General features: G+C 39.7%; 1 protein-coding gene across 7 annotated transcripts in view; it reads left to right on the forward strand.

The window, feature by feature from the left end:
* HIVEP2 (HIVEP zinc finger 2) overlaps positions 1 to 25,453 on the forward strand; it is a 206,658-nt gene that overhangs the window by 137,354 nt on the left and 43,851 nt on the right. The window contains exon 4 of one of the 7 annotated variants that reach the window (XM_065931245.1): positions 8,264 to 8,337. The exons of the other annotated variants lie outside the window; for them this stretch is intronic. The gene's annotated coding sequence lies outside the window, so the exon portion shown is untranslated. The remainder of the gene's footprint in view (positions 1 to 8,263; positions 8,338 to 25,453) is intronic. 7 annotated transcript variants of the gene reach the window in all.

Consider the following 25,453-nt stretch of genomic DNA (forward strand, 5'->3'; position numbering starts at 1 on the left):
TAATACCCAAATGTATTCATTCCCAGAATATACCTCGTTTCTTCTTGCTTCTGTGCATTCACAGTTGTTATTTCCTCTCCATTTCCATAAATACTTCGAGATACAAAGGTTGCCTGGGCGGTAGAGTTTTTTCTCACTCCCCCTTTCCCCCTTTTGTCACCCCCAGCACAGCTAGTGACCTTCTCACTTCGGCTCCCATTGTGCTTTCTCCATCCTTGACACATATGGTATAAGATTATTTTTCACCTGCCTGACCCTAGACCATAAACTCTCCAAAGGTTGTGTCTTATTTATCGTTATATTTCTAGTAACCACCATGGCCTGCTAGGCAGTCTATAAAGTAAAAAAGGAAAGTTATGAAGAGAAGCTGAAAAAGTTTTCTGTTATGGAATATCTGAACTGATGATGAGGCATCCAGATTTAAATGTCTGGTAGTTTATAAGTTTTACTGCATTTAAATGGTTTAACAATATAGTATTTATTATTACACTAGAGAGACAAATTTTTTAAAAATTAATTAAATATGTATATTACCCATGTGTAGAGCATAATGAAAATGTGAATGTGAATATTTTCAGAATCCAGAAGAGTCAACAGCAAAAACTAGGAGAGGTAGATGAACGAAAAGATGGTCCATTAGAAACTAGACCAGAAAAACAACATTCATCTTTCAAGTGAAATAAACTCTTCTAACAATTTTGATTGCATTAATAGAATTGTCTATAATTATGAAAAAATAGTGGCCTGCCCATGAATTTTTATTATCACCACATGTGCTAATATATGTGTAGCTGGTAAACTCAAACTAGTTATTTAAAACTATGAAGTTATTTATAAATTTTGATAGTCCTCATTTCAGGTTTGGTAACAGTGACAGGTCTTATTAACAGTGGGTATAACCATCAACAGAAAGCTTATAAAGTGAGACAAGTCATAATGTCAAATACTTTTATTAATAGGCAAAATAACTTTCTTTTCACAGTGTCACATAGATCTTCAACTATATAGTGAATTTTGTCTCAGCCTCAAGACAACTGTCCTCATTTAACTCTCAGACACACTTTTGGAATTGTGGACTTTGAGTAGGGCTGAGTGTTTTGTCTCTCTGTTTCATTTTGGATAGTTTCTATTACCATGTCTTCAAGTTCACTGTCCCTTCTTCTGGAATGTCTAATCTGCTACCCAGTGTATTTTCCCTCTCCAGTATTGAGATGGTCCTCTCTAGAGGTTCAAATTGGGCCTTTTAAAATATATCTTCCATACTGCTTCCGCTTCACATATTCATTCTTTACTCTAGTTTCTTAAACATAGGGAATATAGTTAAAATAACTTCTAATGGCCTTTCTACTAATTCTGCCATCTGTGTCATTTCTGAGTCAGTTTTGATTCATTAATTTTTTTGCCTTTTTATGGGTCAGAGTTTTCTGTTTCTTTGCAGACTTGATAATTTTTGATTGGATGCTAAAATTTTACCTTGTTGGGTACCAAAGACTTTTGTATTCCTAAAAATATCCTTGAGTTTTTTTTTTTAAATTATTATTAGATATAGTTAAGATACCTGACAATACTTTTCTCAGGTCTTGGTTTTAAGCTTTGTTAGGTAACCAGGGCAGAGTGTCGCTTAGGTTTAATTTTTTCCCTCCTATCAAAGCAAGACCCTTCTTAATACTCTAACTGATGCCTTGTAAATTTTGAGGCTGCCCACTCTGGCTGTTGGAAACGGTCACTCTTCTTGGCCCTTTGTGAGTACCAGGACTATTGTCTCTAGTAGTTTCAGGGGTTTTTCTCCTGACTGTGGGTAGATTCCTCGTATGCCTGTGCTACTCAGTATTCACCTGAGCACTTTATCTGCAGATCTTCCAAGCTGTCTGTCCAGTGCTGTCCTTATCATGCCCTGTGACCCCTGAACACTTAGGTTCCTTGCACTTCAGGGAGACCACTGGTCTCTTTCTGAGTTTCCCTTCCCCACATGGTGAAAATGTTCTCCAAGGGGTCATCTGGGGCAAGGTTAGGGCTCATCTCACTTGTCCGCTTTCTCTCAAGGATCACTGTCCTCTGTAGCCAGTTGTTCAGTTTCTTAGAAGCTATCAGCATGTGTGTGTGCATGGTAAGTTGCTCAGTCGTGTCTGACTCTTTGTGACCCCATGGACTGTAGCCCGCCAGGCTCCTCTCTCCATGGGATTCTCCAGGCAAGAACACTGGAGTGGGTTGCCATGCCCTCCTCTAGGGGATCTTCCCAACCCAGGGGTCGAACCCATGTCTCTTACATCTACCTGCATTGGCAGGCGGGTTCTTTACCACTACCACCACCTTGAAAACCCTATCATCATATATTTATTATTTATCTTTATAGTGCTTTGCAAGCAGGAGAATAAATAAATCCAGTTCCTGCTACTTCATGTTGATCTGAGGTTGAGTCAAGGCCTATTTTAGTTATTATTTACTCATTTATATAATATTCATTAGCCTGAAGAATTCAAGGTGCTGTTAGATAATTGCTAAATATTTAACCCAATGTACGCACCTAACATAGGGAGTTAAGACTGTGAAATCTGTGTTGGAAAATGTGTTAGGAGGTGTTTTCACAGCACGATGCAAAAGCACTGTTGGCTATTCCTTTTGAAACCTTTGATCCATTTTAAAATAAACTGAAAGTTGTGTGATTTAAATCCAGTTGTGAATTTGTGAGATTTCAAAATAATGTCTCTTTCTTCTCCTTATTCCCAACCTGACGTCCTTAAAAGTAGCCACATTGTGTGACGGGGGAGGAGGGGAAAGACTTGTGACAGGAATGAAATTTTAGCCACTGCACAAAATGATAGGGTTTAGAAGATGTAAATAGCGTGGTTTGGACCAATCCACCTACTTACTCCTATTTGTAAGAAGCCAGGTTTCTTAAATTGATCTTAAGTGATCATTTTGCTTTCAGTAAACTCTCCGCATCTACAGTGGAAGAGAGTTCAGATGTGTTGCATTTTTCATGATTCGTCTTATAGTGCTTCTGAGGTCATTTTGCGGTGGAATGCTGTCAGATTGTCAGATCTCTCTCTCTCTCTCATACACACACACACTCACACACACGAAAATAGAGACATCTTCCAGAGAACTTCCTGATGTACTGTTCTTTGAATGTGATGACATTTGTTTACACAGGAAGCTAGACACTGGATTCTTTTCTTTGGAAACTGTTTCAGAAACACATTTCCACATTGTTTTTTCTCAATATGGCCTACATGTGAACTACTTACATATTTAATGTTTGGAAGACTGATGAAGAATTCCTGATATGAAGTGCCCTTATTGATCTACCTTAAATATTTAATGTTGAGAAAACATCCTCTTTCCTCCCCACTGATTTTTTTTTTTAATTCTCCTTGGCAAACTGTGACAGAAATCAGATTAAAGACAGGCCTTAAAACCTTACTTCTAATGACATGTCTTTCATGTTTTCCTGTCAACTCCATGTGGCCTCTATAGATTTTATTATATTTCCTTTGTCAGTTGAATCAAGATTCTTATTAGAAACATGGCAAATAATTCATAGCCCCAAAGATATGGACTGTGCATGGGATTTATAGAAAGCAATTTTTATATATTCATTGAAAAAATTTATATCAACATTTATTTTCACCTGTCCTTTTGATGTAGTACTTACAATTGCTGTCATTCTTGAATACTATCCAATTGCTGGGAACTCTGTTAGGTGACTTATATACATAAACTCTAGTCCTCACTACAGCCTACCAAGTGGGTACTATTATCCCTTTGGGAGACATGCAGGCATCAACTCAGGAGTGTAAGTGATTTGTGCAAGACCACCTCCCTGGTAAGAAGCAGAGCTGATGTTGGGCTAAGTTTTAGTACTCTTAGGAGATTAAGCAACATCCCAGGCTTGTTAACAGTAGTGAGTATCAGCTCAGTTCAGTTCAGTTCAGTTGCTCAGTTGTGTCTGACTCTTTGCAACCCCGTGAAGCGCAGCACGCCAGGCCTCCCTGTCTATCACCAACACCTGGAGTCCAGCCAAACCCATGTCCATTGAGTCGGTGATGCCATCCAACCATCTCATCCTCTGTCATCCCCTTCTCCTCCTGCCTTCAATCTTTCCTAGCATCAGGGTCTTTTCCAGTGAGTCATCTCTTCTCATCAGGTGGCCAAAGTATTGGCGTTTCAGCTTCAACATCAGTCCTTCCAATGAACACCCAGGACTGATCTCCTTTAGGGTGAACTGGTTGGACTTCCTTGCAGTCTAAGGGACTCTCAAGTGTCTTCTCCAACACTGCAATTCAAAAGCATCAATTCTTCTGTGCTCACCTTTCGTTATAGTCCAACTCTCACATCCATACATGACTACTGAAAAAACCATAGCCTTGACTAGACGGACCTTTTTTGGCAAAGTAATGTCTCTGCTTTTTAATATGCTGTCTAGGTTGGTCATAACTTTCCTTCCAAGAAGTAAGTGTGTTTTAATTTCATGGCTGCAATCACCATCTGCAGTGATTTTGGAGTCCAGGAAAATAAAGTCACCCACTGTTTCCACTGTCTCCCCATCTATTTCCCATGAAGTGATGGGACCGGATGCCATGATCTTAGTTTTCTGAATGTTGAGCTTTAAGCCAACTTTTTCACTCTGCTCTTTCACTTTCATCAAGAGGCTCTTTAATTCTTCTTCACTTTCTGCCATAAGGGTGGTGTCATCTGCATATCTGAGGTTATTGATATTTCTCCCAGCAATTTTGATTCCAGCTTGTGCATCATCCAGCCCAGCGTTTCTCATGATGTACTCTGCATATAAGTTAAATAAGCAGGGTGACAATATACAGCCTTGACATACTCCTTTTCCTATTTGAAACCTGTTTGTTGTTCCATGTCCAGTTCTAACTGTTGCTTCCTGACCTGCATATAGATTTCTCAAGAGGCAGGTCAAGTAGTGAGTATACTTGGTAGATAAAAAATCAGAATGTTAACTAAATATTTCTAAAATAAAATATTATTAAGACACTTTTATTGAGTGCCCAGTGTGTGTCAGATCCTGCTCTGGGGATAGTGGGTTATGGAGATGAGCAAAGCCTCTGCCTCTGGCCAGCGGAGAGACACGGGGAGCCGCCGTTACACAGTGGGGTGCAGTCCTGCTTCTGATGGTGTGTGCGCATGTGCATGGGGAGCACAGAGAGTGGGGAGGGTGGTGGAGAGAGGGTTCTCAGAAAGGCTTCACGGAAGCCATGGTGCCAGAGTGGTGTCCTGGAGGAGAAGTAGAAGGCCACGACCTTGATTACCCGTAATAGAAATTAATTTCCAACTATGGATCTAACCTCTATCTTCTGTAGTGTTACTTGGAATATTTAGGATGCTTTTTCTGATTTCTTTTTTTTTTTCTTTTTGGAATCAGTAAGTCTATTTACTAGGCATAATATGTTTTTAGAATTCTTAAGTTTTTACCAAATCTTAAATTTAAGATAATGATAGCTGTCCAGAAGAAAAAAATTAATGTAATAAGTGAGTGAAGTCGCTGAGTCGTGTCCGACTCTTTGCAACCCCATGGACTGTAGCCTACCAGGAACCACAGTCCATGGGACTTTCCAGGCAAGAATACTGGAGTGGGTTGCCATTTCCTTCTCCAGGGGATCTTCCCGACCCAGGGATCGGACCCGGGTCTCCCACATTGTAGGCAGACGCTTTACCGTCTGAGCTATCAGGGAAGCCCCAATGTAATAAGTAGAACCATAATAATGTTGATTTTAAAATTAATAATTTTTGAAACTTCAAATTGTTGCTGGGGAAACAATTTAATTTGTGAGGGGAGACTATATTAGAATTGGGATGCTTTTTATTTTAACATTGAGGGGAAATGCCACTCTTGTTATAACATTGTTCTTATGGAAAAAAATGAGATTTGATTTATATCATTTCAACTTACAAGGACTTCCCAGGACTGCATTCAGCCCAGAGTTAGCCCCATACTTGTCTTTGGATGAAATGTGTGTCTGCTTGTTTTCCTTCTAGCTGTCCCCTCAGTTCAGCCTCATGAGGCACTCTGCCTACAAGATATCTATATCTGGACACACAGGTTGCCCTCAATGCAAATTAAATATGGAGTGTACTCAGGGCATGCAAACTGAGTTTCATATTTGCTTAAATTAAACATGAAGGCGATATCAGCCTCAGTTGACCTTTCTAGCCTTCCCACTCTTAGTTCCTCTATACAAAACTACGAAGTACTAGCCAAATACTTTGCCCACCTCTAGGCTATTGGTTCATTGTCTCACGTCCCTGAGCTACCCTCCCCTCTAATCTCTGCCTTTAAAAATCCTTCTAACTCTTCAAGTTGCATGTCTAGTATCACTCTCCTTCATTTAGCCATTCATAATTATTCCAGCCATAAGTATATTTTTACTTCCCGTGGATTTTTCATGTACTGCTTGTTCATAGGGCTTCCCAGGTGGTAGAGAACCCACCTGCCAATGTGGGAGACATGAGAGAGGTGAGTTTGATACCTGGATTGGGGAGATCCCCTGGAGGACCCACTCCAGTATTCTTGACTGGAGAATCCCATGGACAAAGGAGCCTGATGGGCTACAGTCCATGGCGTCACACAGAGTCAGACACAACCCAATTGACTTAGCATGCACTTGTCATAGTCTAAGAGCTGGGACATTGCATTGGGATGTACCTATTTCCAGTGCCAGCTCCTTATTTACAACCTGTGTGACCCTGGACAAGTTACTTAACCAGTATAAACATCATCTATAAAATGGGATTAACACCACCTACCTCTGAGAATTGTTTTGATGATTAAATGTGATAATATATGTGCAAAGCTTAGCATAGGGTTATCTGTCATGTGGTATGTTTTTCAGAATGTGTTAGCAGTTTTTGCATCTCTCCTCTCAGAGTAAGTTCTGAGGTCGTCTTGTGTCTTATTTATCTTTGTGAATTCCTCTCCAAAGCCTGCCTTTACAAGAGAATGTCATAGTGTTTTGAATACAGCAAATATTCCATAAATATATTTTTGATAAGGAACTGAATGTGATTTTTAAATTGCAGAATTCACTGGCCAAGAAGGGATTTGTGAAAAAGTGACCTTAGGTTCTGGTTTGCCAAAGAAAGTCTGGTCTCAAGTATTTAAAGTATCCCCTTTTGTGGTGATGGTTTGGATTATAAATTTTATGGACACCCTATTTATGGAATATTTGCATTTTTGAATTGTCCATGGTACTTTTCCAACTGTGTTATTTTTCACATAGTTGTGTCTCTTAAAGGAGATTGCAAGCTACTTGAGGATGCACACCGTTTCATATCTTATTTCTCCAAACATGCTGAGTGCTTTGGGAGTTCTGACAGTACAGTGGAACCAGGGCGAATCTACTGTGATCCAGTTAATGCTGTGGTCATATAGGCATTGACTGTGATCTAAATGCTGCTTTTTAAATGAAGATGTAAGCTAACGTGTAGATGTATTAGGTTATATATAAGTGGAGAATAGTCGTTCTAATCCGTGGTGGGAGGGCTGTTCACTAAACAGAATTTCTCCAGGGCTGAGATCATGTCTATTTGTTTCCCCACTATAGACTTAGCACCAGGCCCAGCACCCAAAACATGGTTATGTTCTCAATAAGTATTTGTTGAATAAATGAATGAATGGTGAGGATCTTGGCACCCCACATGTTAGAGTTTCATGAGTCTCTACCAGATTCCTTCCGGGTCCCTTGCAGATGGCAGAATATAGTATATATAGAGTCTGAAGTGCTCTGGTATGCCTACATATGAGCTCAGAAAGTTTATGAGAGGGTAAACTTAGGTCAGGAGACAGCTCGCCTTCTCAGACCTTCTCTGGAAACTGTTTCCATGTAGAGTTTGTTTGTTTTCTGAATAAGCTCCTTTTCTAGAAGAAAAGTGGAAGGTTTATTTTTGTAAGAGTCTGCCTACTTGATAAGAGAGCAGATGAAAATCAGATGAAGGCAAGGTTCCTCTGCCTCTCTGCTCCTCTCTTCCAGCATTGCAGAAGAGTGAGTTCCGTGATACACAAGGTTCTTGACTAGGTGTAGAGAGATCTGACTTTTTCCCATTATTCTCTCTGAGGCTTGCTGGAATCTCAGAGAATGTGGAGGAGGTGGAGGGCTCCTTTAAAAGGAATGTTGGCAGTAGTTGCTTCCCTTTCGCTCTTGGGGAGCACAGGCTTGTGTCCTCTGTGCTCAGGCAGCCAGGAGAAGTGGTCCAGGGTCACGGGCCATGTTCGTCTCACTCCTCTGGTTCTTTGTTTCCCTAGAGATGCCTACTGTCCCATGGGAATCCATATAATTGCCCTTCTGCTTACAGTTACCTGGTCCACATATTCAAAGAGTAAGTTACTTCACAACTTAGCATTACACAAAACAACATTCTGTTAGTGCAGTGTTAAGCAATTTGTTGAGTATGTGTTTTTGCTTTTTGGACATGGGCTGAAATTTTAGTGGTCATACCTTATGGAGTCAAATGTAAAGGACTGATATCCTCCCATTCATCTTTCTTAAAATCTGTTTAACATATTAATCTAACACTTTTCCTGTACTGATTCTTTCAACCTTTTTCCAAGCTGAGGTGAAATGGCCTTATCCACAGACACGTCCTTATTAGATTGCCCTGTTTTCTTAAAAGAACATCAACTTTGCTCTTCTTCCATTGGCCATCTGTCTTAATCATCTTGGACTGCTATAACAGAAATACTATAGGCTGGTATACACACCAGACGTTCATTTCTCATAGTTATGGAAGTGATGGAAAGTTCAGGATTAGGGTGCCAGCATTGCCAAATTCTCAGTGAAGACCATCTTCCTGGCTTACAGAAGGCCATCTTCTCAGTATCCTCACACGATGGGGAGAGAGGGGATGCAAGCATCCTTGTGTCTCATCTTCTAAGGGCATTAATCCCCGCAGGAGAACTACATCCTCATGACCTAGTACCTTTCAAAGCCTCCACCTCCTAATGCTATCCCACTGGGGGTTAGGATTTCAACATATGGATTCTAGGGGTGTGGGGGAGACACACACTCAGTCCACGCAAGTGAAATTCACCTGAAATTCACCTTCATTCTTCAGCTGATTTTTGGACACTACACTTCCTCTTGTCTTCACCAGGACACCCTGCTCATTTTCAGTATCTGCCTGGCCCTAAAGAGACTAGAATTGTGAACCCTGATTTTCTAAAATGTATCCTGGGATGTCAGGCTAGAACAGGAGAGTGTGAACATGTTGTACATACCCTCCAAAACCCCAATCTTTTTCTTTTTTTTCTTTTTTACTCTTTTGTTCAAGACACGTTTAGCATGAGGGATCTTAGTTCCACAGCCAGACCAGGGATCAAACCCCCTGAAGTGGAAGTGTGGAATGTTAACCACTAGACCTCCAGAGAAGTGCCCCCAAACCCCAATCTTTGTGGGACAGTAGATCTGGTTCAATACTGATGCAATTTTTTCTAATAGTGAATGAGGCTAGCCATGTGTAGTATTTATTTGTAATTATTCCCAATTTGTTTGAGTTCTTTCCCAATAAGATGTGGTTATTGAAGCTGTGAGCAAATTCTTCCCAGTAGAATTTATACATCTGGGTAAAAATAAACTGATATCGTGCTTCTATAATGTTTGAACTGGAGTTTGCTGTATTGTATCATTGTACATGCTTGCAAGCTTCATAAAATAATTAAAGGAGATTGTGAAAACAGGTAAAAATAGCTTTTGATGTTCATGCTTAAGAACTCCTTCAGCTTAGAAGTTGAAATGCTTTGGAGTTCAACAAAGGTTTATATGGAAATGAGAGAATTTGGCCCCTTTCCCAGTTCTTCTGGCCTCTCTTCCCTGAGGACTGTGGGTGCATGAAGAGGCAACATTCCCACACCCAGGGCACCCAGAAGAGAGGTTTCTACTCTGTGAATTAGGCAAGTGTACTTGGCCTTGATTATGGAAAAGGAAGAATTACTCCATAGTTTTCCCTCCTCCTTCTGCTCCATGTCCTGATATTTGCTTCACACCCATGGGTTAAAGGTGACTACTGAGTTTACTTTCAGTGCAGAAGGCTATCTTCTCTTCGTGTTCTGAGTTAGTTTGTTAACGTGTGTGTATATATGTGTGTGTGTAGTTGTTGTTTTTGCCTCAGGATTGCTTACGGCTGTGCAAGGTACAGGCAGCAGTTGTTCCCCAGCTAATCCTCCCTCTTTGTGCCCATGTAGTGTAGGTGAAGTCTTTTTTTACCCTCTTCTTCAACTAATTATATGCCTTGCCTATGCAATTGTAATTATCTCTACAGCATCTACAAAACCTATGTTGTTTTTCTGTTAAAATATAGTCATAAAAATAGCAGAAATAAACCTATTTTGTGAGCTTATGTGGTCAGGCAAATTCCACTAAAGTAAAAGGACCCTCTGGACTGGCATCACCCATAGCCTTTCATCACCTGAAAGTTCCCACGGGTGATGCAGTGCTGGAATATACACCTAGTTTCCTATTGGAGCTTAAACTTATACTTGATAGATATCTTTTAGCGAAAGTTAAATGCACTAGCGATTTTGACTTGGTCAAATACAGACTTTAAAAAAGTACTTTAAATACTACAGAGTTTTCTATGATGCCTTTAAAAGACCACACATTCATTCTTGCTGTTCTTAGTAGCTTTACTTAAATGAAAACAAAATTCAGTGTCTTTTTCATCTGTGCTTTTAGTCAACTTTTAAACTCAGTTGATTTTAAGACCACTTAAAAGCAGTAACCTGAGAGTTTTATGATGTAAAGTCTAGCTTAGCTATGGAAACATGATGGGCCCTTACCTCAAAGTATTATAAAAATGTAAAATTCTGCAGCAAGTAGACTCTGTCACGTTCTATCTTTTCTTAACATATCGCTAGTGAATTTTGTCTCTGTTTATGATTCTCTCCTCTTTGTAATATCTCCTTCTCGTGAGGTGATTCTATTTTGGGGAACTTTGGGCTTTGCTTGAGTGTGTCGTTCATGCATGAGGAGGCATCTCTGAAGTTTCTAGTATGAGAGTAGCAGAGAGTGACTGGCCCTTCTCCAAACCTGGGTCCTGTTCTTCCAGGGCGCACAGTTAGGCTTCATTTCCCAGCCTCTCGTGTAGTTATAGGAGCCACGTGGGTGAGTTCCGGTGAGTGGAACGTGCTGGGTGCTACATCCACGTCTGACTCATAAACCCTCCCATAGGTGACCCTCTGTTTTCCTTCTTTTGCCAGCTTGAGGCAGATAATCATGGTGGTCCTAGAGTCTTTGCTTCAGATGGCAAATCGTAAGGTTGAAGGAGCTTAGGTTCTTGAGTTGAAGGGAGCCAGCATCTGTGAGGGGCTTCCCTAGTGGCCCAGACGGTAAAGAATCTGCCTGCAGTGCAGGAGACGTGGGTTCAATCCCTGGATCGGGAAGATCCCCTGGAGAAGGGAATGGCAACCTATACCAATATTCTTGCCTGGAGAATTCCATGGACAGAAGAGCCTGGCGGGCTAGAGTCCATGAGGTCGCGAAGAGTCGGACATGACCGTGCAGCTTACACACACACCATCTCTTAGGATACCTATTTTAGATGGCTGCTGTGAGTGAGCCAGGATGCGTTTAGGATTTTGTTTGTTACAGCATCCTTTAGTACATTAACAAATGCAGATAGAATTCCTGCCTCCACGGGCCTCCTACTGTAGTCTGAGAGATACACATGTCAAAACCATGGCACGGTGTGATGATCCATTAGTAGATGTCTGTCCTGTGGGGACCACAAAGGAGGGTTGGGGATACTTTCAGAGGCGCAGGACATCCTTAGATTTAAAGATGAATAGGAATAAGCCAGATGTGTCCCTAGATCCATGAAAGATCATGACTTGAGTCATGACACAGAAGGCCTGTGATAGGGTCATCTGCCAAACTATGACTGAGAAGTGCCATGAATTTAACTCTCATGTCTTCTGACAACTTTTATTATTGCTTTCAAATGTATAGATTCATGTGGTTTTTAAAATAGCTAAGAAAGGCAGCAGGGTGGGAATTACGGTGTCCATTTTATAGGTGGGAAAACCAAGGCCCACTGATTTTAAGTGATTTATCTGAGGACACGTAAACAGGAGAGCTGAATTCATGGGCTGAGAGGTGCCGTGAATGAGTGGAAATGTTTAGGGTTCTAGAGAAAAAGAGAATTAGCTTAAGATCCTGTGCCTGGTCTTTACCATCTATGTGATCTTTGGTCTTATCTAACATTCTCAACTGTAAAAATGTGTTTCAGTGTTATCATGAAAATTCAATGAATTTGGATATTATAAAGTGTACAGGTGCTTGCTTTAACCCAGCATTCTTTTCATGTTATCGTGAGACCTCTAACCTACACCTGTGCCTCTCTGTACCCCTTGTTCGTGTTGTTTTTGATACTGGCCACTACTTGACCTCATCCATACACAGGGAGGCCTCAGGGAAGACGCTCTCCATTCAGATCTGCAATGTGTGGCGGGACAGGCTGAGTAGCTGGGTGAGCCATCCCAGCTCCCCTTCCCCATGCAGACTCTTAAATTCACAGTGTTCTCCATGCTGTGCATGGAGGAGGCTCCTGCCTTCCTTGATCAGTTCAAAATGTAGGGGTTGCTACACGATCGCCACTATCTAACCAGTCTTTGGCAAGCAAAGCCAGCATTCACCCATTAATGCCAAGAAGCAGCAAAGAATAGAGTGAAGATGCCTCCAGCGCTGCTTTCTGGTACTATTTACATGGCCTGTCATTCGCAGGGAGAAACACTCCATTCTCAACAGGGATATTTCCAGTTTGAGCAAAGAGAACCAGTTCTTTATTTCCATAGACGTTAATACGTTCCATACGTTTTCAGGGATTCTTCCTCCTAGATCTTCCCAGTCCTCGCCCCCCCCTGCCTTTTCTTCTGCTTATCATCCCTCAAGATATTAAAAGGACGCCATTCTTAAGAGTTTTATCTTCCGGTTTCAAATGTTAATCTCCTTCAATAAATTGAAATCTTTCTCATCAACTAGATATCCTAAGTGGAAAATGTGTTCTTTTGTAAATTTTCATATATACATTTACTCATGCTAATTCAGCTGTGCATTTCATGTTCCTCAGCATATTGGTCATATATAAAAGTGAAGGGCAAATACTTTGAAACTTGAGGCGATTCACTTGGAATGGAAGCAGATTCTCACCGAGAAGCATAAATCAAATGAAGATGCCATCTGGCAGTCGGAGTCCTACCTTATTAAACTTGAATTCTGCACTTTTCACAGAGGTGCTTAATAAGCGTTAACAGTGACTAATATCATATCATGGATGTTAATTGAATGTTGATAAGTATCTCAAAATTGCAGTAACAGAGCCACACTTCAGCAGCTGAGCACAGTGATGCCTCAGCTTCATGCCTCAGCTGTTTGTGAGCTTTAAGACGGTTTTTTCTCACCAGTCAAAGGCAGACGTTTTCGGGGGTTTTTGCTGCCACCCAGCTGTGCTGCAACCCAAGCCCAGAGTCTGAAGTCAAGGGAAAATCTGTGCTGCTGAATCTAATTTCTGATGGAGGTTCTTGGGCAACAGTAAGATTTGAAACATACAGCGGTGGAGGTGGGGGCGGGTGGAAGAGACTTTAGCCGTTTGACCTGCATTTGAAGTGAATTCATTATTCACTGGTGTTCAATGATACGTGGATTTGGAGGTACAAGCTGAATTGGGTGGATTCCAAGCTACTCAGTGGTACTGGGTCACTGTCAGGGGCCACCCTGCGCAGGGACTCTTTGCTCCCCCTAACTGGATCTCAGTTCACAGAGGTCTCCCTGCTCTTTTTCTTTCATACTAATTTCATTTATTTATTTTATTTTTGGCTGTGCTGGGTCTTTGTTGCCATGCGGGCTTTGCTCGAGTTGCAGCAAGCAGGGTCTGCTTTCAAGTCGTGGTGCCTGGGCTCCTCATTGCCGTGGTTGCTCTTGTTCCAGAGCGCGGGCCCTGGGGCGTGCGGGCTTCCCTAGGTGTGACCGGGGGCTCGGTAGTTGCAGTTCCCAGGTTCTGGAGCACAGGCTTGGTAGTTGTGGAGCACAGGCTTAGTTGCTCCATGGCATGCGGGATCCTCTCGGATCAGGGATCTAATCCACGTCCACTACATTGGCAGGTGGATTCTTTACCACTGGGCCACTCGGGAAGCCCCTCTCTGCTTTCGGACATAACTTGTTTGTTCCTCCACCACCTGGAACTTTCATTACAGTTTCAGGTTGCATGTATAGAAGTTAGCTGCATAGCATATCAATTCTATAGGGCTAGAGGGAACAGTGAATAGCAATATGAACATCCAGTTTTTCTATGAAAAAATGATTCTCTCTGTCCCCTTTTCCTTAGTGTTTTAGCTTCTTGTGAAGGAATGGCTCTCTTTGAAACTGACAAGATGCATATCCACATTTGTTTTTCAGGAATACTTAGCTGTCCCTCGTGGGCAGCATTGAGGGCCTGAATGGCTTTCCTGTGACAAGTCAAGAAATGAACATTTGATGGCTAGCCCTTCTTCCGTGTGTGTGTGTATGTGTGTGTGTGTGTGAGAGAGAGAGAGAGAGAGAGAGAGAGAGAGAGAGAGAAATAGAAATTATTGCAGCATTGGTTTTCTACTTAACAAGCTTTACTTTATGAAATACAATTTCTAAAAGTTTGCCTTTTGAATATTTACTTGCACTGAGACAATATATTCTCAAGAGGCTGGGTACAGGCAAAATTAAATAACCATTTTCAACAAATTTGATATACTTGCTATTCATATAGCTCAAATAATAAAAATCAAGTATCTACTTTTATAAATAGAATGTCAGCCTATATTTACAGCTGCAGGAAATTTAACCCCGCTAGTATATCAATAAGAATGCCTGTGCTTTATGAATGTTCATAAGTTTCAGATATTGTCTGGGAGTTTTATATATGGTATCTCATTTAATACTCACAGCAATCTTCTCATGTAAGGACTACTGTTAGCCCCATTTTACGTGAAGAAACAGATGTCAGGAGCATTAGTAATTGAGTCAAGGTCTTGTAGTTGGTGGGTGTGTTACAATTGAGACCTAGTTCTCCAGAATCCTTGGACTTCATCATTCCAGTGCTGTCTTCATGGAGTCACCTGTGACATTGAGCCTCAGGAGCAGAATTACTTCTTTTTTTTGTTGTTCTGAACCTCCTTCCCACCTCCTACTCCATCTCACCCTACTAGGTTGTCACAGAGGCCTGGTTTGAATTCCCTGAGTCAGACAGCAAATTCCCAATGGCTATCTGTTTTACATATGGCAATATTTATGTTTCCATGCTACTCTCTCCATTCATCCCACCCTCTCCTTCCCCCGCTCCCCATGTCCATAAGTCTGGTCTCTATGTCTGCATCTCCATAGCGGCCCTGCACATAGCTTCATCAGTACCATCTTTCTAGATTCCATATGTGTGTGTTAACATACGATGTTTGTTTTTCTCTTTCTGACTTAACTTCACTGTGTATAATAGGCACTAAGTTCATCCACTTCATTAGCACTGACTCAGATGCATTCTTTTTTATGGCTGAGTAATATTGCATTGTGTATATATGTGTGTGTGTATACATATATATATATATACCACAACTTTTTTTTTTCTTTTTCTTTTTTTTTTTCACACCTTCTTTATCTGTTCATCTGCTGGTGGATATCTAGTTTGCTTCCATGTCCTAGTTATTCTAAATAGTTGTGCAGTGTACATTAGGGCACATGTGTCTTCAGTTACGGTTTTCTCAGGGTATATGCCCAGGTATATGTGTGTGTATATATATATATGCTCAGGGTATATTGGGATTGTTGGGTCATATGGTAGTTTTAGTCCTAGTTTTTTAAGGAATCTCCATACCGTCTTCCATAGGGGCTGTATCAATTTACATTCCCACTAACGGTGCGAGATGGTTCCCTTTTCTGCACATCCTCTCCAGCATTTATTGTTGGTAGATTTTTTTGATGATGTCCATTCTGACCCACTTTGATAAACTCAAAATGGATTAAAGACCTAAATGTAAGACCAGAAACTGTAAAATTCTTGGAGGAAAACACAGGCAGAACATGCTATGATATAAATCACAGCACAATCCTCTATGACCCACCTCCAAGAGTAATGGAAATAAAAGCAAAAATAAACAAGGGAGACCTAATTAAACTTAAAAGCTTTTACACAGCAAAGGAAACTATAAACAAGGTGAAAAGACAACCCTCAGAATGACAGCAAATAATAGCAAAACAACTGACAAAGTATTAATTTCCAAAACAGACAAGCAGCTCAGTCAGCACAGTACTTCTTACTTTGAGAAAATGAATTGGGCAGAAAATTGCAACCCAGGTGAAAGGCTACAACCTTCCTTGGCATCATGCCTTTTTCACGGGCAGGCAGGTAGATCTAGGAAGTAAGAAACAGGAGCCCATGTATTTTAACCTTACTATTTGTGTGGTGATTCCTCTGATAGCAAGGGACAACCTGACTCAAATTCTCTACAGCAAAAATGGAAACATTACTGACTCATAATCCCCAGTCGCTCAGGGGCCGTGTGCGTTCAGGCTGGGCTTGATCCAGAGACTTGTGACGCCTCCAGGATATGGTTTCTTCTGTTGGGGTTTTTGGAATGCGCCTCTTCTGTGTATCAGATTTGTCACTGGGCTCACTCCTTTCATGGTTGTCACTGACAGAAGAGATTCCTGACTTCCTCTCCTCACCACACAAATCAAAGGAGGAGATAGTTTCTTGTGGCTTTTCAGGATGAAAAATCTTCTTTTATGTTTGACAGGCACTGCCTGCTATTACCTAGAGGCTCAATTCATAATTACTTATAATACTTTTCTTGACATAATATCAGCACATTAGAAACAAAAGGAAGGATTTTAGAGATGTGTGTACATGACATTTGCATACCAACCACATATGTACACAGCAGGAAAACTGTTATTCCGGAAGAATAGCTCTTTGTTTGCAATTTTGGATGACATTGCCTCCATTTACTGTCTAAATGATATGTGCCAATTTTCGCTTAAATTTCCCAATTGCTGTCTCCTTGAAGAAAGTATTTCATATTTATCGCTTTTGATGAGTTACAACTATTTTCTTTGTCCCATGAAGGAAAGGGCTGTGAAACAATTTAGAACTAAATATTTTATTTTGATTTGGGTTCACTTGTGTAGGTCAAGTTTAACTAATACCTAATAAAAATAAAAATACATAGTTCCCATCCAAAACTGTTAAGGATGGCTATTTTACACCCTAACCTTATTTTATATCTCATGGAAATTAGACCACATTGCAATACAGTCATTTGAACTTTTCTTTGAGATGTTTTTGTCAGAGAAAATAAGCTGACAAGAATATAGAAACCCTCGATTTATAGCAAACCCTTGGTGAGGAAGCACTATTTATAAATATTTTCCATATGATGTACTTGTATTTTTTGGTTCTGAGTACTATGCCTATATTGTTTCTTTTCTTTCACTTTTTTTCTTATGAGTAAAGAGTTCCATTCTTTGTGCCTCTTTCTCCATGAGGAGAAAAGAGAGGAAGATCTATTTTATGAAACGGGTCATGGGAGCAGGTAATAAAATAAGATTTTCCACAGGCTTATTTATTACACTGTTCTTGCCCTCCTGTTCACTCATTTCCAGGTTCTGAGAAATGGATTTTATTATTAAAAAATTTGAAGAGAAAGGACCATAATAGTCAAAAGGGTCATGGTCCAAATATAGAAAAGCATCAAGGGTGAAAAGGCCATGTGTCTTCAAGGGCAGAGCCCTGTCATTTTTATGGACGAGGCATCACTAAGCAGATGTACCTACTGGAGGGCTTTTAAGGGTATCAGTGGTCCCTACAGTTAAGAACACTATGAGGCTGATATCTTATTTTTTCACGTGTCCCTTCCTACTTACTAAACTAAAGGTTGATGCTTACTGTAGGCTGTGCCAAGCACAGATGAAATGATGCCAATTTTAGCTTCTGGGGAGAAGATGCTGCAGGGCCTACAGGAGACAAACAGTAGCCCTCCCTCCAGGACACATCTTCCCACCGCAGCCCAGCAGGACTCACAGATCTGAAGCCTTCCTGGCCTTTGCAAGTCCTCCTCATGGAATCTCACACTGGGTGGATGCTGAAGTGACTTCCCATCAATGCATACAATGAGTGTAAATTTGTTGCTGGTGGATGCGTGCAGAAGGCTTTGGCTGGTCTTTCTTAACCACAGAGTAGTCACATTGTTGTGGAGAAATATTATATTTCTGATGCGTTACTGTGGGTTGATAGAACTTGCTCGGGGTCCTCAGGGAAATAGGAAGTATTAGTTAAGGTTCAAGCCTTTTAATTCCTTCTTTTTTTGTTTCTTTACCAACAAATTTGGTTTGCTCTGTGAGTATCTGGTGGCTCAAATGGTAAGGAATATGCCTCCAATGTGGGAGACCTGGGATCAATCCCTGGGTTGGGAAGATCCCCTGGAGGAGGGAAATCCCATGGTGGGCATTTCCCATGGAGTTGTAGAGAGTTGGACATTACTGAACGACTAACCACACACACACACACACACACACACTACTTGGTGACTTAAAATTGGCATGTCAATTGACAGGTCACGTCATCTCAATTTTTGGGTCCCCAACTGAGTGGTATATAAGTAGGGCCAGAGCCTTTATGATTCCCATTTTATCTTATTTTATTATTTTTTGCAGTACAAATTGACTTATATTCCCATTTTATATATGAGGAAATTCAAGCTCAGAGAAGGTAAGGGAACCACACCCAGTGTCAGTCCATGGCAGAGGGGATCTTCAACCTGTGTCTCCTGCCCATGAATCCCATACATGCTTTCTGAAAACCTTTATTCCACAGAAATAGCCTTATTCTAGGAGAGAGGAAGTCAGGTCACTCCTCACTGATTTGATTGTGTAATTTTGGAGAGATTGCTTTGACAACTACTTAACCTTTCTGAGCCTCTATTTCCACATACTTTTCTCACATTATAAGAATATTATGAAGATGAAGTGATAAGCTGTGAAAAAGAAAATAATAAATGTACTCAAGGCATTATTAAAACATTTCTTCTCTATATTGCTAGTTATCAATTAAAAGAAATATTTTAATCTACTTGTATACCCATGTTAAAACCAAAGAGCAGATGCTGCAATAAAATTAGTTCTGGCACCTAGTCTAAAGGTCCTTAATGAAATCAGAGAAAGCCTGATAAATGAGACAATATGATAAAATATTTAATTTTATAATCTTTTTGCTTAATTATTTTTGCTTATTTTTCTCTACTTTTGTTTGTTTTAGTGAGAATCTGTGCTAAGGAAGAATTCTTAATAAGATTTCTAAACAAATTATTTTCCCTTCAGTGAAATATCAGAGAGAAGGAAAGTGAGATTCCAAATAGCTTTAGTATATGTGGAGTCAATGAATAGTATGTGATGAAGACCATTCGTGGGTCTGCAGATTTTGGCAAACTACTTTAAAGCTGAAACCAAAGCATATTTTTAAAATTTATTCTAATTTTTTGCAGGGTGACTTATTGCTGGCTGCATTGTTTCAATTGTGTTCCTCAAATTATATATATAGGTGTGAACAATATAGAAATCAAGTATAGAAACAATATAGAAATCAATCTAATATGCCCATATTGGATACTGGTCAATGTTGACTGAAACCCAAAATTATGGATACAAATACGCATTCTCCAGCATTTGGATTTATTTGAAAACAAGGGGAAAATTAAATCACATATGATGGGCTAATCAAATCCTCATTGAAAATGGCTTTGGGATTCTAACTCATTGTTTAGAATTTTCGTAACATTTTATGATAGATGATGCTTTTACCTTTAAAGTAGAAGTTGATTTGAGGCTTGAAATGCTTTCTGATCAAATGGATTCTAAACTTGTTAAAGTACATGTGTTCAAATCTGATTTTATACCCTATGGATGTTCAGCAAATAAAAAACATTCATCCAACCCTTTAATACTCTGCACAGGATCTGCGTGTAGGATCTGCCAGTGTAAGTTATCTGTGTCCAAGAATATGTCAGATGCATTTACCACGTCTGCTGCTGAGCCTTGACAGTAGCTGGAAATTTGACCATGTCTCAAAGATAATATAATTTGACCATATTATTTCCATATTATTCATATGCAATTTCTTAGAGAAGGAAAAACAATTAATGTTTTTCTTGAGTTGTGTTATATGTACCTTTTCAGTTGTATTTATGAAATCCTTTCTTTTCTTGGAATCAATACAGTTGGAGGCTGGAGGAAAGAAAAATATTTGGGGAGTTTCCACATTACTTTTTATGTTCCTGGAACCAGTTAGCTTTCAGAGTTGCACTGCCCAAACACTATTGAAATATACAAATAGAGTCAATTTTGGAAACATTTCCCAGCTACATTTATTATGTCTTTTGTAACAGTCCTCATTATTGAGGTGTGTATGTGTATAAATTAGTGAGTGTGAGCATGAACCAATAGGAAACAAAGGTAGGACTAGTACTTGAAGCTAGAAATGGCGTTAATGATCAAAATACATGTAAACAAAGCCTAGATACTTCCTAGAGAAAGGCCCCCAATTTAGATGTTAGCTTTCCAGCAGTCAACCTAAAAAGGGACACTAAATAGGCTTACAGTGTAATCTATAAAGCCAATTTTTAGGCAAAATAAAATTCTGCTTGATATTGATACCACATACATATCTCTGATAGATCCTGACTTTAAAAAGACAATTAAATATTGTAGACTGCACAGCTCCCTTTTAATTGCTAAATTAACTGAAATAGACACCTTGCTTAGTCCATAGTAGCACGCAATACATATTTTTGTTACCACTGAATTGGAAACCAAAACGTGGCATAGGATCATCATCACTTTTATTTGATAAATTGATTAAAACACTGGCAAAAATCATTTCAATCACTAACAATACCATAAGAAATGAATATTCAGGCCATCAATAAATATATCCTTAATGTTAATGGGCTGAAGCACATCATGACTATTGCAATATTCTGCTTTAGGTAGTGATTTATAGAATTATGAGATTTGATATCATTAGCTATTATATCCTCTTCCTCACAGGATCCCCCCCTTAATCTTATTATCTTTCAAATATCAATTTATTGAGTACTGACTGTGACAGACACCTGGATACAACCACCTTGATTGGGAGGAATTATTGTTTTCATTTTCTGAGAGAAGAAAGAAGTATCAAAAAGGTTGAATAAATTGTCCGATATTGTGCAGTTACAGGATTTAGATCCCTGACCTCCCATCTCTTGCCTCTCCAGTTTGGCAGACGGATTCTTTGCCACTGCAGCAGCTGGGAAGCCCTAGAACTAAGGCAGAGGTGTGAATTTCCTGAATTAAAATGCAGTGTTCTTCTCATTTGCACATTTTCTCTCTCATCCTAACATGGTTCAGGTTCTAATCCAGGCATGATCTTTCTTTTCCCCTGGTTTTCAGTGCTTTTCACATCTACATGTTTGGCATAAGTGTACATTGAATTAGAGCTTCCCAGGTGTCCCAGTGCTAAAGAATCCTCCTGCCAATGCAGGATTTGATCCCTGGGTCAGGAAGATCCCCTGGAGAAGGAAATGGCAACCCACTCCAGTATTCTTGCCTGAAAAATTACTTGGACTGAGTAGTCTAGCGGGCGACAGTTCATTGACTCACAAAGAGTCTGATGCAACTGAGCATGCATGCATGATAGAATCGGCATCAGACTTCACAGGTCTTTAGCAATTAAAATGACCACTCCAGTCAGTACGGAGGCAGGAAAGAAAGAGTGAGAAACTGGAGAGGCCATGTTAAATTAATATTTTATTGTTTACATTTCAGTTAAAGAGATTTAAGCCTAACTCTTACTTACTTTAGTTACTGTGTTGAGATGAGATTCTTAACAAAAGATAAGGTGATCAGATGTTTAAAATTATTATTTGGTTAAAAAAATACACATTTCTGTTAACTTTTTTTCTACCTAAGCTTTTAAATAGCATCTAACTTCTCTGTACCTTGCAACATTTGCAAAAAATTTCTCTTTGTGATTAGTAGATGAAAAAGTGCCAGAAATTCAGAAGCTAACCCTTTTTGAAGTTTGGGGATGCTCACCTTTCCCAAAGTCCACTTAGATCTGTCCCTTAGTCCTGAGGGGTTTCTGTGTCCTCAATTATTGGATAGGGTGGTAGACTAACCAATTTCCCATCTGTGCTCCATGTCTGAGAGTTCATGAAGCTCTTTTTTATTTTATTCAGTAAGCAAGAAGAGTGTTTTCTCAGCTGCTGAGCACACACATGTGGCATATTCACAGTCATTCCTTATTTCATTCACTTATTCACATTTATTTATTCCCCCATTCACTCAACTGACAAATATCTGTTGACTTCCTACTCTGCCAGCTGCTGTCTGTCCTATGTCCTGTGGGACATTCAAATGACTTTTTAACTTTCAATATACTTCATTGTGGTTGAATATATGTAGTTAATTCAATAAGGTAATGAATCTATATCCTAGATATTAACTAATAGTTCAGTCTTTTAAACTCAACATTTCTAAAATCAAAATAGATGAGTTTTCATGTTTATAGTAAAAGATCTCCACAGCTATTCTTTTAAAGAAAAGATAAGAAATATATAAATTTTAAAAAATTGTTTTATGTCTACTATTCATACATAATGGCTTAAATAGTTCATCATCTTTAGAGTTTTACTGAAAAAGAAAAGAAATTTTTATATTTTATTTGATACAACTATAGTATTTTGATATATTTATCCAATACTTTGGCCACCTCATGTGAAGAACTGACTCATTGGAGAAGATCCTGATGCTGGGAAAGATTGAAGGTGGGAGGAGAAGGGGACGGCAGAGGATGAAATGGTTGGATGGCATCACCGACTCGATGGACTTGAGTTTGAGCAAGCTCTGGGAGTTGGTGACAAGGAGGCCTGGCGTGCTGCAGTCCACGGGGTCGCAAAGAGTTGGACACAACTGAGTAACTGATCTGAACTGATCAACTTAGATAAGTTTTGTGTATATTTTGGTGCAAAGTACTCTTTTTAAATAGCCTAATAAGAAACAGTGTTCTTGAGACTGTCAAATGATTAATTACTCAGGGAAAATAGCTGTTTAAAGTTGAGGTAAGTTGAGGTAAGCCCCTCAACAATTTCTAGCTCCTTCACACCCATCAGATGACCAGCATTCTACTTTTCTGAGCAAGTTAAGAACATCTTAAGGAAAATTCTCAGTTTCTTTTCTATCTAAAATGTTATTTTGTTTCATTATTTCTTCTTTTCCCTCCAGTCTAATTCAGAAAGGTTGGACTTCCCTGGAGGTGGTTAAGGTTCCGTGTTCCCAGTGCAGGGGACATGGGTTCCATCTCTGATTGGGGAAGATCCTGAATGCTGCCTGGTGCGATCAAATAAATATAGAATAAATAAATAAAACAAAAGATTTCATTCTTTCTTCTAAAACTGAGCTTTTAATCGATGCCTTTGAGTTCCCTTTTCTTTCCCACTTTTCCAAGAGTTTATTCCCTAATTCTCTTATCACTTCTTTTTCCCTTTAGTTTCAAGTCTTCTTTATCTTACAGACTTCTCAAAATTGATTCATTTTCAGGTTACACATTTGTAGTTTGTCCAGGAAGAGATGGAAAGAGATGAAATATGTGTGAACATTCTACAGTGTCTCTGTGATTGGGGTAGTCTGCTTGGAACTTCCAATGTCAGTCCCTGTCTACCAGAGTCCCCTTACCATCCCTCACGTCCTTTCCTTCTCAGCCCTCTCTTCCATTACCTTGGTGCCGAATGTTCTAGTCAGACCGGCTATTTCTTCAACATCCCCTGGTCTTCTCTAATGCATAATGATGTGTACATATTAAATGCCTTTTCTCTGCATCTGTACTTAACCAAATCCTAGCATTCTTTTAAGACCTAAGAGAGGGTTTCCTAATTGCTGCATGACCAGTGTCTTGTTTCTGTACTCCCATAAGGCCATTTTATGCCTCTGTAGCTTTTACAACTTGTTTATGTGGTTTTCTCACACACTAGACAGCAAGCTCTTTGAAAGAAGGATTCTTGTCTTGTTTATCTTTGAATTCCACATATGTACATTATTTTGAATTCGTACTCGATGTCATTGAAATTGGTAAAAGTTAATAGATAAATGAGACAATAATATCTAGATTCAAACTTCATATGAAATTTGATTTTCAATAATATTTTATGTCATCACATTAGAATATATATGATTTGGAAAGTGTATCATATGATTGAGTGAATGAGTCAATGGATGAAATTCTGGAATTGTCTGATAGAGTTTGTCTATTAAGATATTATAGGCACCTGCTTGAAACTTGAACATTTTTCTAGCCTAACCTTTGCAGGTGATAACATATTCCAGGATGAGCCTGAAAATATGAATGCCACCCAAAGTGCCAGGGTAGTACCTGAATAACTCATAGCAGAGGTGATTATAAAGCTTTTCTGGTTACCTAACTTGGATAAAGGATTCCCTGTGGCTCAGATGGTAAAGTCTGCCCACAATGCTGGAGGCCCGAGTTCGATCCTTGGGTCCAGAAGATCTCCTGGAGAAAGAAAAGGCAACCCCACTCCAGTATTCTTGCCTGGAAAATTCCGTGGACAGAGGAGCCTGGCAGGCTACAGTCCATAGGATTGCAAAGAGTCAGACACGACTGAGCAGCTATGCACGCTTCACTTGGATAAAGCGTGACTTCCGTTTGAACCACTTACCACTGTTGTCCTACCTGTTGTTCAAACCCTTCTTGATCATATACTTTGTTAAGCTCTGATAATAGCTGATATTCAGATTACTTGTCATTGCCTGACTTTATGTCTAATTCCAAACTCTTGAGGGTGGTACCCTGTTGTTTACTTTTTTCTGTTCGCCTCATCAGTCCTTGGACAGGGTGGAATCAAGATGTGAGGTTGTGTACCTTCACACTGGCGCGTGAGTCCTCATGTCCCCATTGACTGTAAACATTTTCAAGAGAAACAGAATTATTTCAGCAACTCAGTAACTAACTGAATAGGGCTCATCTGATTAGGTTGTAAGATATGCCATAGGCTTTGCCTTGATTTCTTCTTGAAGGACCTTTATTGTGTGTGGACCTAGGATATGGAGACTGAAAACAATTTTTTTCATTGCATCTGAGAATCAGTTATAGCATGGATTTTGGAATGCCATTCAGGTTTTCAGCTGTGCTTTCATTACTTTGGGTATTATTTCCATTGATGTGGGAGGCTCTTCCCTAAGAGAGAGATTTTCCTTCAGGCAAGGTCAGCTTGTTTATGCATACCTATGAATATAATGCATATTTTACCACTCTATTTCTCTGTTCTCTTTGTTTATAGAATCCAAAAATTAACGTTGGCTTTTCTTTATGCTAATCTTGGCACATCCAGGAGTAAAAGGAGATTTAGAGAAAGAGTTATGACCTTATTTAGATA

This window comes from Muntiacus reevesi, chromosome 3 (assembly GCF_963930625.1).
Source record: "Muntiacus reevesi chromosome 3, mMunRee1.1, whole genome shotgun sequence".
Taxonomy (NCBI): Eukaryota; Metazoa; Chordata; class Mammalia; order Artiodactyla; family Cervidae; genus Muntiacus; species Muntiacus reevesi.